The sequence below is a fragment of the Uloborus diversus genome, chromosome 2, assembly GCF_026930045.1.
Source record: "Uloborus diversus isolate 005 chromosome 2, Udiv.v.3.1, whole genome shotgun sequence".
NCBI lineage: Eukaryota > Metazoa > Arthropoda > Arachnida > Araneae > Uloboridae > Uloborus > Uloborus diversus.
The window spans coordinates 162,464,755-162,477,599 of record NC_072732.1 but is presented as its reverse complement, the minus strand read 5'-3'; the positions used below and the strand labels follow the sequence as shown (position 1 = coordinate 162,477,599).

General features: G+C 36.1%; 1 protein-coding gene across 1 annotated transcript in view; it reads left to right on the top strand.

Annotated features, from left to right (window-relative positions):
• Positions 1–12,845, top strand: part of LOC129217464 (uncharacterized) — a 287,483-nt gene that overhangs the window by 122,227 nt on the left and 152,411 nt on the right. The gene's annotated exons all lie outside the window — the stretch shown is intronic.

Sequence of the window (12,845 nt, the reverse complement as noted above, 5' to 3'; positions counted from 1 at the left end):
TATTTCCTGGAGCAAAATTTGTCTTCAGTATAATAATGAATCTTTACTAATAATAAAGCTGAAAGTTCCGTCTGGATGTCTGGATCTCTGTCAGGATCTCTGTGACGCGCGTAGCGCCTAGACCGTTCTGGCGATTTTCATGAAATTTGGTACAAAATTAGTTTGTAGCATGGAGTGTGCACCTCGAAGCAATTTTTCGAAGATTCGATTTTGTTCTTTTATATTCCAATTTTAATAAAATTTTACCGAGCAAATTATCACAATGTGGACGAATAAATAACGAAATTATCATAACGTGGAACCGTAACCTGAACAAGCAAATGAATATAGCAAATTGGCGAGAAATTTATCATCCATTATTTGCAAATATACAGGCTAACCAAATGACCTTTTAATTTTTCTACTACGGGCAAAGCCATGCGGGGTACCACTAGCATATAAATAAAATGTGATGAAAATATCAGAGCAATATGTAAAATAGTTTTCTAAAGAAAGAAACACGAGTTTTTAAAATTAACGTGCAAAGTTACACGTATATTTTAATGCATTTCTGCTTTAAAAAATTGTAAAGTGAGTTATTTTTAATCACGATAAAAGCGCGAATTCGATGTTGCTTGAAAGATCTAGATTTGAATATTTTGAACAGATTAAAAGTAATTTTCTTCTTGGGTTTTGGGCATCAACTTTCTTTAATATGACATATTTTAAATACATAAATAAATAAATCAGCCTTTGAGAGTAAAGTGGTGTAGGTCATTTTGTTTGCAATTTGTATTTACACCATCAGAAATTAATTTTAATCACATTCTACTTTGTACGGAAGTGTTGCAGGTCTAGATTGTTGAAATCTAATCGTTGTTGAATATAACTCGGTGGGATAATTAGTTTTAAACTCTTTTTAATTAAAATTCGTGTTTGATATTTGCTTAAAAAAAATCTCGAATAACAATGCGTGATAAAACAAAAACCCTTCAAAATCAAAATGGGTAGACCAATGGGAGCAGTGCATCTCCAGAAATAAAAAGATACATTGCGCTAAATCATACTAAATTTCATTTTTAATCTTAGTTTCATCTTCTGTAAACATACTTAATTTCATTTGTAACTTCAATTTTATTGCAACTTGAGTAATTGTAAATAATACGAGAAATTTCTTTTTTAAAGATCTGCTGTGCGACTCGTGTGCAACGTATGGTGTTTCCAAAATTTTTAAAAATTTCTTTTTACAATGCGAATTTTTTTTCTGACATGGGGGCTCATAGATCTGAGTTCTATACTCTAGTTTTACACTGAAAAATAAGTGACAAATTGTAAAGCAAACTTCTAGAAAAAAAATATCGTTTTTCATGATTTTTATTGTAAGGGAAATCCTCACATGAGTCTCCCAACTTGCTACAAATGTTCATGCTTTTAACCTTTTTACCTCTTTGGCCCCTCAAAAAAGTGTAAATGGTTAATCTGATGCTTTCTTTCCTTCTAAATGAAAATAATGGCTTTGAAACTGTCGAAAACGTAAAAAATTAAGGGGCCCCATTTCCAAAACGTGGGGCATGATATAGGAAAACAGTGGTGTAATGTGTATCCAGATAGTTATTTTACATCGAAATTAGCCAGAATGGTGTCAGAAGCGTTTTGAAGGGGATTCTTTTGGGGAGGGGCCTAAAATGTTTCGTTTTACTCTTGAAAGGATTTAATTTGAGACAAATAGCTGTTTTGAGTACACTGAAAAAAAAAAAAAAAATTAGGTACACAACGAAGAGTCGTTAATGCTTAAATGCATCGTTTAGCCATTTGACAATAAACCCAATTTAGCCTTTTATAAAAACAAATAAAGCTCTGTAGTTGCCAAAACCGAGGAAAATACTCACTAAAGATGCTATTACAAGGGTGTCTCAAAATTTCGTAAACACTTGCAAAAAAATTGGAATTTTACTAAGTAATAACAAAAACAACAAAAAAAATTCCAGAATGCTAAATTTTCCATTTTTAGCACGTGTTTACAAACTTTTGAGACAGCCTTGTAAATCAGTTTTAAACTAGTAAATACACCAATCTCTTGGAAAATTAAAATAGATTTCTTTTTTCGGCATTCGAAAAATTGTAGGCCTTTTTTTCTGTTTAGGGCGCTTGAAAATATCTTCTTTTAATTCGATGACCAACAAAGTTCTACTGCATGTGAAGTTAGCACATAGCTTCAGGAAAATTTTAAGTATTGATTACCATAATAACCTTCTCAAAAAATGTTATGTTCAAAAATTTAAATATATGTTTTTTCATTAATAATTTTTCACTCAAAAGTTAGCAAAAAAGACATTTAAAAATCAGCACACTGAAAAACAATAAAATCGGAAGATTCATTTATGTACATCTAAGTAAACATGTATGTACGTTCTCCCTGATTTGTATACAAGACTCTACTTTGATCTAGTTTTCTGCGGTGTTCACACCACGCATTACCAGCATAAATTTTAGAAATTATGTAAGACATTATGCGTTAAGTAGAAAATCCTTATATATTATTTCTGTAGCCTGTTTTTGGTTTCTACGCGAGATTTTCCTCAATTCTTGATCGATTTCTTTGATTTACACCTTATTTTAAAGCTTATCGTGCAGGCTACTGACGAAAAATAGACCCACGGTCTAAAAATTGTTTTTTCGGGCAAAAAACCTGTTTTAAAGAATCAGAATGAGGTTTTCGGCTAAATTTATAACTTTAACTTGCACTGTTACCGACAGAGCTGAATAGCTTGATCGGCAGAGCGTTCGACTGGTAACTAGGACAATGCGTGTTCGGGCTTACGTCCGGACAATCTGCATCAAAAAATTAGAAAAATATCGCGCATTACATGAATAATAAATAACAAATAAGAGGGAATACATGAGGTAGAAACGCTGGTGAAAACTTTATGCAAGACGGAACTAAATTGATACTCAATTGTAAGGGTTTTTTTTTTTTTAAGCATTGGCTCCGGGGGGGGGGGAAGAGAATTAAAGCATAATGTAAGCGAAAATATAAGTATCAGGTTTAAGATTTCAGACTACATTGGAATTGTTTTTTGTTCAGTAAAATATAATAAATCGTATGTTGAAATATAGATTCTTCTAATGAGTTTTTGACTCTTTGTAAAAATAAAAAAAAATACTACCTCAATTTAAAGGGTAATATATATATTTTTCTTCTTTTTGCAAAAAAAGAAATAGCGTATCACATTTTTACCACATTTAAAAAGCTACGCTGAAAAAAGAACTTAGTTCAAATTATTTTGTATTTTAACCGTGCTGTTAAATGATGAACACGTGCTGCCATCTTAGTCATAACGGTTCAAACAGCCTGCGATAACAAATTGTAAAAATTTTCAAAAATAAAAACACTTCTCGGCAAGGGAAAAAAAAATTAAAATTACCTGTGAGGGGTTTTTTTCGGTAGAAAATTCGGCTATAAACTGTGTGAACTTCGGACCAGTTCGGGCTGTCCGACATAATAGCAAATTTACAGTATTATTACGCATTACTTGCACTCATAACAAACAACAGATAACACACGTAATAAAATAAATGCAGTGGGAAAGCTATTTGGTGTTTCGACTCCTTTATGCAGGCTACAGTTATCATTCAGATACGTTGACTGCTAATCGAAGGGTGTTCTTCCCTTTTTTTTAAAAAAGCTTTGACTCCGTTCAGACCACTGAGCATAATGTAAGCATAAAAAAAAGTATTAGATACACCTCAAGGGAATCCTTTTTGTGCAGAAAAACATTTTCATTGTATGCTGCAATGTAGATTTTTCTAATAGCTGTGTTCGAACTTTTGTACAAATGAAAAAATACTACGCCAAATTAAAACTACGAGTTTCAACCAGTAAATCTTTAATTATTTATTCGAATACGATATAAAACATTAAAATTATTATCAACTTCATTAGTAAGAAATCATTTTCTACTCCTTTGCTTTCGGCTGAAAAAAAAAATTGTCTACGTTCGAAAAATTACACTTAAAAAACGGACTCAGTTCAACTGGTTTTGGTTTTGAATTTTAAGTGTTCGATTTAAAGAAAAACAAGTGCGAGCTTTTAAGCCATACAGATTAAAGAAGCCTGCTATGGGAAATTGTTGAATATTCAAAAATAAAAACACTTATTTTTTCAACCGAATTTATTACTTCTCTAGAATGTTTGTTTCAATCGCTACGTGAGATCTTCCTCATTATTTAATCAAATTCCATTTTTTACGAATAATTTTAAATCGTATCATGCTGGCTAATGACAGAACATAGATGCATGATTTTATTATTTTTTTTTTCGGCAAAAATCTTTTTTGCTGTTTTTTACTACGCATTCTTTCAATGAATAGCTTTCGAAAAGGAAGGCGAAATTGCTAGGTTTGTTGGGGTGTTAATCAGAATGGCGCCAATTCGAATCTGTGCCAATAAATGTCTCTTTTATGTTTATTTTTTTCCCGTCAGATGCTCACATGGGCAGGACTGTATTTGCCACAACCTGTTTTTTCACATGCAAAATTACTGATTTTTCACGTGTCACTCAGCCACACTTTTAATGATATTTATATTTGCATTGAAAATACGTACAACCAAAAGGGGAGCGATGATCAAATTATCACAACGTTGTATTTAACGAGGTTTTGTTACTGATGTCTTCAAATTACATGCCTTCTCTTGTGCGCTTACTTTTTTTCCGTTTACTTTTTTCGGTTTTTCTTCATAATATTCTTTCTTTGAAATTTTTAAAGAGCGAAATGCCTTATGAAACGATTCAAAGTACAGTGTGGAGTTCCGCACGGGCCGTCTAGTCTTTACTAATAATAAAACTGAAAGTCTCTCTGTCTGTCCGGATCTTTCTCTGTTTGTCAGGATCTCTGTGACGCGCATAGCGCCTAGACCGTTCAGCCGATTTTCATGAAATTTTGCACAAAGTTAGTTTGTAGCATGGGGGTGTGCACCTTGAAGCGATTTTTGGAAAATTCGATGTGGTTCTTTTTCTATTCCAATTTTAAGAATATTTTCCCGGGCCAAAATTATCATAAGATGGACGAGTAAATTACGAAGTTATCATAACGTGGAACCGTAACATGGGTACAAGCCAATTGGCGAGAAGATTCACCACACATTATTTGTAAATATGCAGGCGAACCGAATGACCTTTTAATTATCAAATACGGGCAAAGCCGTGCGGGTATCACTAGTAGAAAATAAACTGAAAACGGATATAAAAATTGATTATCTTGAAAGTATCGCTTCATTTTGTTCTTCATGGTAAGTTCCGACTTCTGCACTGTCACGCATGATTAATAATTCGACAACTAAAAACAATTGAGTTACCTTACTTGGGCATAATGCAAGATTTGATAAACCACAATCTTTTACTTTTTCTCTAGCTCAGTTAAGACATTTAAAATATAAGTTATTAAATTTGAGGACGCTATTGCTCCTTTTGCCTTACAAAAAATTAATCACCCGAAGGCTACTCAACATAGCTGAGAAGCTAACAGCATAATGTTCCACTATTTTGAGAATGAAAGGCCAGTTTCTACGAGTAATTATACCATTTGCGAGAGCCATCTTCACTTAATATTAAAAGTCTGCTTCCCCCAAGCTTTCACTGACAGCTGCAATTTATCAGACCTTAATTAATAATTAATCGTCTATTTACAGTTTCAGTATAAGTGTGTGGGAAGTTTAACTCATTTCCTTGCCCAATACAGAAGACTACATTCACAAATACTCAACGAGTTAAATGAGAAAATTAAAATAGCTGGTTTGAGGATTGGTCTTTTCTCAAAAATTTATACGTTCTTTGAAAACTTCGGTAGCTTTTTAATGGAGTGTTTCTGTAATAGAAAGAATTTAGTTGATTAATGTGCAACGTTTGACTGTTATTAAAGTATGTGTATTAGTGAAGTTCTAATATTTGAAAAGCTTGATTGAAAAATTGCTCAACCTATCCGTTGAAAATTACTGTTCTACAGATTCCTGGTATTGCCGTCTTGGTGATATTAAGATTCTAACCATAAAGCATAGGCAACTGAAAATTTACCTACCACAGATGCAGATATTTAAGCTTATTATCAGGAGTGCTCCAATGGGAGGTCACGGGAGGTCGCTGTGACCTTCCAAAAATTTGCTTATTCGGCAAAGTTTGTCTGACGGTTCGGCAAAATTTGAAGTTCCATTAGACAAAGTTATCCTCATTCGGTGCAATTTGGGATTGCTGTTATTCTGCGCCAGCTGGGTAGGCAATTTAGGGTGCGCTGCTTCACTTTTCCAACTGTACCATAATTTAGTGTGAAGTCCGTCTTCCACACAACATTCATGTCATAAGGACCCGTTTTTCAGGGTAAACAACCATTCACAACACAACATTCACACAAATCAAGGACAAGGAGAGAAGAGAGAAAGTAAATCCATGCTCGAGCCGGGATTCGAAGCCGCGACCTCCCCATCGCAGTCAAACTGCTCTGACCCCTTGACAAGGCTGCCGGCTTTTCAGCCAGTGTGTCTTCGGAAAGTCCTTTTTAGTTCTACAGTCAACCCTCGTTTACTCGAAGGCTTATAAATCGAATATTTCTTTATCTTGAAGGTTTCTCAAACTTTTGAGAAGGGTGTGGGAACTTCAGGTAATTCAAACTACCAAATTGAAGGTTTTGGCCGGTCTATTGGTAGTTCGAGGCTTCTAGAGTTGACTGTATATTTAGCAATATTCTAGCATGGCCTCACTAAATTTCGCTTACGCTTATAGGTCGTGACGATTGCTGAAATTCATGGCAACAAAGACGGCGATACAGGGAATCCCTGTTTTACATTACGTTGCCATTGATTAGGGGATTCACAGGATGGGTTCAGCGCCTCTTGCGGTCAAAATTGGCTAAGCGCAATTAAAAATTAAAAAACTTAGAAACGTTGTCATTGATGTTTGGATGCACAGGTTTCCGTTCAGCGCCTTTTGCGGTCAAAATGGGCGACATATGAAGTTTCGAATTTTTCGAGAATTTCAAGAGCAGATCATAGTTGTATCGGTTTAACACAGAAAAGTCGTTAACTGTCAAGGCCAGTAAAGCGTCAGCTCCATCTAGTGGGGTCATGATTCTAAATACCGATCTGTATGCTGGTTTTCCAAACAGCAGTGCTTTTAACTTTTTCAGCTTTTACATAGCGCACATATACTGCCTTTGAAAAGTAAAGAGCAGTTGCTGCAAATATATATATATATATATATATATATATATATATATATATATACACTAACTACCAATAAGTATTTGGATATTTGGACACCTATGCAAATGTCGATATCTGCGGTTCTAAGGTACGTCACGACCTCCGCCTGTATTTATCGTGTAGGAAACAGCATCGGCTTTAGTCGCATGCAAGATGCCTCGCAGTTTCTTAACTCTCTGATTTCGAGAAAGGTATAATTATCGGGTATCACAAATGTGGCCGATCCTTAAGGGAAATTACTCCGATCTGAAGTACCCAAAATCGACAGTGGCCTATGTGATTAAGAAGTGGAAGGTGAGCGGTCATTGTCGGAATGTGCCCCGAGTCGGCAGACCCAAGAAACTGGAAGATAGAGACTGACGAGTGCTGTCCAGAGAAATTCGGAAGAACCGCACCCAACCGATGGCCCTCATCCGCGAGGAATTTCAACATTCATCCGGGAGTATTGTTTTATATAATACCATCCGTAAGGAAGTACATCTGCTTGGTTTTCATGGTCGTGCTGCTGCCCGTAAGCCTTTGATCACAAAGTCTAACCGCGCTGCTCGGTTAAGGTTGTGCAAAGCACATCGAAATTGGACCGTAGATCAGTGGAAACAAGTTCTTTGGAGTGACGAATCAATGTTCACCCTTTACCGTTCGGATGGCAGGGTCTGGGTCTGGCGTCTACCTAAAGAACGTCTCCTGCCGGAATGCATTGTGCCAACAGTCAAGTTCGGCGGAGGTGGAATTATGGTCTGGGGGTGTTTCTCTTGGGATGGGCTGGGACCCTTGGTCCCTATTAGTGGTAAGCTCAACTCCGATGCCTACTGCACTATTTTGGATGACAATGTGCTTCCTACGTTGTGGCAGTTTTACGGGTTGGACCCCTCTTACTTTCAGGACGACAATGCCAGTTGTCATGTTTCGACGTTAACTAAAGCTTGGTATGGTGCCAATGGAGTTCATCGAATGGACTGGCCTGCCCAGAGCCCAGACCTGAACCCTATCGAGAACCTCTGGGACGAGTTGCATCACCGAATTCAGGGGTGCACTCCCCGTGCAAAATCGGTGAAGAAAATTCTATGCTTTCTCCAAGCTGAGTGGAAGAAAATACCACTAGCTGTCATACAAAGACTTATCGAAAGTATGCCCCGGAAGGTTCACGCTGTAATTGCCTCTCGTGGAGGCTCTACCAACTATTGATTTTGAATAAAGTTAGTTTTTCTTTTCTATCACAGGTGTCCAAATACTTATTGGTAGTCAGTGTATATATATATATATATATATATATATATATATATATATATATATATATATATATATATATATATATATATATATATATATATATATATATACACTGGTGTGCAAAAATTAAGGACGAGACTGTTTTTTCTATATAACCTTGTACAAAAGCTTTTCAAATCAACACATTTAATACCGTAAAACCCCCAATACGTAAGGACATGTGAGAGAAATCAGAGGGATAAAAAGAAGCTTTATTGAAAAAATAGCATGGAGCGGAATGCGACTGAAGGCCGAAACATCCCTGTGATGGGTGTCCAGCAAGAAACATCCGGTCTTTAGTAGGGGATATGATCTCCCCGACTGCTAGGCAGGTTTCACAGCGTGTGCCCATGCTGAGAATGGGGGTGTCAATGAGTTGTTGAGGCATTGCTGCCCATTCGTCTTGCAGCGCCAATCGAAGCTCCCGAATCGTTACTGGTGGTAAGGTACGAGCTGCCAAGCATCTGCCTATAAAATCCCATACATGCTCGATGGGATTGAGATCTGGAGATCGTGCCGGTCAACCCATACGTTCAATATCCTCACTCTCTAAGAGCTGTTCGGCAGTTACTGTGCGATGACATGGTACATTGTCGTCCATGAAAAGGAACTGCGGACCCATAGCGCCTCTAAAAACACGCACATATGGAAGAAGAATCTCGATACAATAACGGGTCCCGTTGACTGAACCTGCGTCGAAGATGTGAAGGTCTGTACGACTACCAAGCATGATGCCTCCCCAAACGAGAACACCGCGACCTCCATACCTGTCCCTTTCAATGATGTTCGAGGGATGATTGCGGCTTCCCCGCTCTCTCCAGATGAGTATGCGATGAGAATCGCTACTCAGACTGAATCTGCTCTCATCTGTAAAGAGTACTTGTTCCCATTCATTGTCCTTCCAATTCCGGTGTTCCCGGCACCACAGAGAACGCCTTCTCCGATGGGCAGGCGTTAGAAGTACACACCGTATTTGGCGTCGTGCAAACAGACCACAACCGTGCAGTCGTCTGGCCACGGTAAAACGCGATATCGGTCGTCCAGTCGCCTGTGTCGTGTGTCTAGCGATTTCTCCCGCTGTCTGCCGCCTGTTTCTTCTGGCCTGTAAGACAATATACCGGTTATCTGCGGATGTGGCTCCTCGTGGACGACCACTACTAAACCCCCGGATAGCTGTTCCTGTAGTTTGAATTTGTCTCCAAAGTCGTGAAACGATGCTGTGAGCAATTCCGAACTCTGCAGCCACACTTGTCACACTGCGGCCTTCCTCCAACTTCCCAATGATTCGACTTCGAGTAAAAGCATCCAGATGTCGTCTAACAGATTGATTATTCGCCATTTCTCGCTGAGGCAGCAACTCGGTGTGATTTTAACTGCTATACGACGTGCAATCTCTTTGCCAGAAATACTGATCTTACATCGACAACATGCTTTATACTACTCAGACACTCTCCCATTACGTCTGCCTGCATATCTGCGCATGTGCTACCGTACATCACCTTACTTAATCTCCTGATTGGTCTTTCTGTCCGGTCTGCCTCTTCATTCAGCTGATATGCTAATTTTTCGACTTCGTCCTTAATTTTTACACAAATATATATATATATACACCAGTGTATATATATATATAATTTTGTCATCTATTGTACGTTAGCTTTATTTACAAGATTGCTTATTTGGTTTTCCCTGAATACAAAAGCACGAAAAAACGTCTAATTCCACGATTTCCTAATTGTTAGTATGGAACCCAATACACGTTTCTTCAAATATCTCGAACACTCACTTCCGCAGATACTGCCGTTTACCTGTAAACGGCAGTATAAAAGAGTTCCGTTTTCCTTCTGTACGCCATTTTTCTGCAAATTAAGAAAACTTTAATTTGAAATTGACATTATTTAAATGTATACAACATTCCCATGCACTTTAGAGTATCACATCTAAAAGTAAAGTTCCGAAGCCTATATTCTACAAGAAAACCTCAGTGAAAATAGAAAAGTTTTACTAAAGTAAAACCTTACTTTATGTTCATTAACTTTTTTATTGCCTCTTTTGCGAGTAAAAGCTTGTACAAAAATTTTAAGAAGGAATTCAAAGGGTGAACCTCATTAGTAAACAAAAAAAAAGCTTCATACTTTTATCTCAGATGTCTCACTGTCATCACATTTACACAGAATAAGAGTGATTCTGTAAATTAATATGCAATCATTAAATTAAATAATAAGTTACTACATTTCTGATAAAGAAAAAAACATATTTAATCAATGATATATGTGCAAAAAGAATGCAAATAAATGTCGACACCTGTTTTAAGGTTAGATGGAATCACTTTTATCAACGCTAAAGAAGTGCTTAAGAATAAAAAGACATTTGGCGAAAGACACTTTTTCGGATGCCTTCTCATATTATCAGATTATGTTTTTGTATTAGTAAAAATCTTTTTTTCTTACAAAAAAAATTGTTATTGAGTCAGTGAGAAGCAAAGGGATGTAATGGACATTTTCAAATTTTGCGTAAAACGCGTTTAAATTTGCGATGATAGGTAGGTTTTTAGTGAAAATTTTTCTAAATGATGTTGTATAGCAGCACCTAACAGAGCTACTAGTACAATTTCTTGCCCCAAAACAAACGAGAGGTTCACCTTCCATTTGTCTGGTTACCTCCAAATTTTTAGTACTCACATCCCTTTGCTTCTCACTGCTCAATTCATTTTCAGAAAATGGGTTTAATTGTTAAAAAATCAGCACTATTACATTAAGCTTGATTTTTTTTTCAATTTAAAATGACTGACTGAGCTGTTTAGCAGATGTCAGAAAATCGAAATTGATGTGTTGGAAAAGCAAGATCGTTTAGTTCTAGTCCAACTTATTCTTCTATCTTTTCGTATTTTGTTATTTTACAAATGCAAACGAATTTTGAAGCTTCCTTCAAAGTGCTTGAAGAAACTTCTTTTTGCAAAAAAATATTAAAAATCCGTTAGGCGGCATATTCTCTTTGTCCCAAACTATTCATTTACACATTAACAATTATCCTCCTCGCGGAAGTTTTAACAATAACTTTAAGAAGTATGTTATTGTTCTTGATTTCTAAGGAAACATCCATAAGTTGCTTAGAGAAAACATTTTTTCTCTCACTCAGCATATTTAAAGTACTTTTTAAAAACTTCTTTTTGGGGGAAAAAAGCGTAGGATTTGCTTTTGTTCTCAGCCAGAACATTGCACGGTAATTAAGGATTTTTGAAAGCGTTTTTGAAAGAGCCCAGAGTTTGAAAGAAAGAGAAAAATTACATTATTCCGTTCTATTTACACGGATATATTATGAAAAGTCAAGCTTCGCGTTTTAAAATCCTAATATATAGTTCTGAAAAACTTTCCTTTCAAGTTCATAGGCGCAGTAAAAGTAAGCCGTACGTTTTGTGCAAGATTATTTTGCACCCTAATTTAAAAATTTTACATTTGTTGTCGTTTGTGGCACAAACGCTTTTTTATATACGAAATGGAACTTTCTCATTTTCATGAGAAAAATATATTATTCTTAAAAATACTTATCTTTGACTACCCAAATACGACAACCTAATAAAGAAAGAAGCATTAAATTTTCAAGTATGCAAGCTGTTTAAATTATTACTAAGATTATTTTTACCGCAGTATTTTGGTTTGCTGTTTTGAGAATTTAGCATTCATCCCACCGATATAATAAAACATTCACTTCAACGAACAAAAGTTCAGTATGCTCAAGAGTATTATGTCCTAATTACCTCTTACTCATCGTGCTAATGTTTTCGCAATAATAGAGAAAAAAAAATTATTATACTACCCTTTTTTTCGTGCAAGATCACGTACGCTAATATCTTTTTGTCTACGTACATAAAAACACAAAATTATTTGCCCTTGCGTCCCCGTTATCGAAATGTGAGATTTTAAAATCGGGTTTCGCTGAGAAATAAAACAAAAATTTCACGGGCTTTGCAGATTGATGTCTTTTCACATGCAGACAGTTAAGTTTTCTCTGTCTTCCATTTTTTGTCAAGTGCTTAAAATCAAGGACCTTTTTAAAATTTTTGCAACTAAGACCTTATATTTCGATAACGTGGGCATGAGAGCAAATAGATGAAGTGTCCAAACACGCCTCAATATGCGCTTTCAAAATTTAATCATTTTATTTATTTTTTTCATTACTACACTATTCGTATGGTTCCCTGGTTAATATTTTGATCTTAGCCCCCGGTTGGGGCACTAACTTACAGGTCACTGGTTTAAAACGATAGTTTCCTTTTTCTACTTTTATTTTTTTCGTAGTGAACACATTTATTTGCTCAAATTGCAGAAAAATACAAGTTAGATTACTGT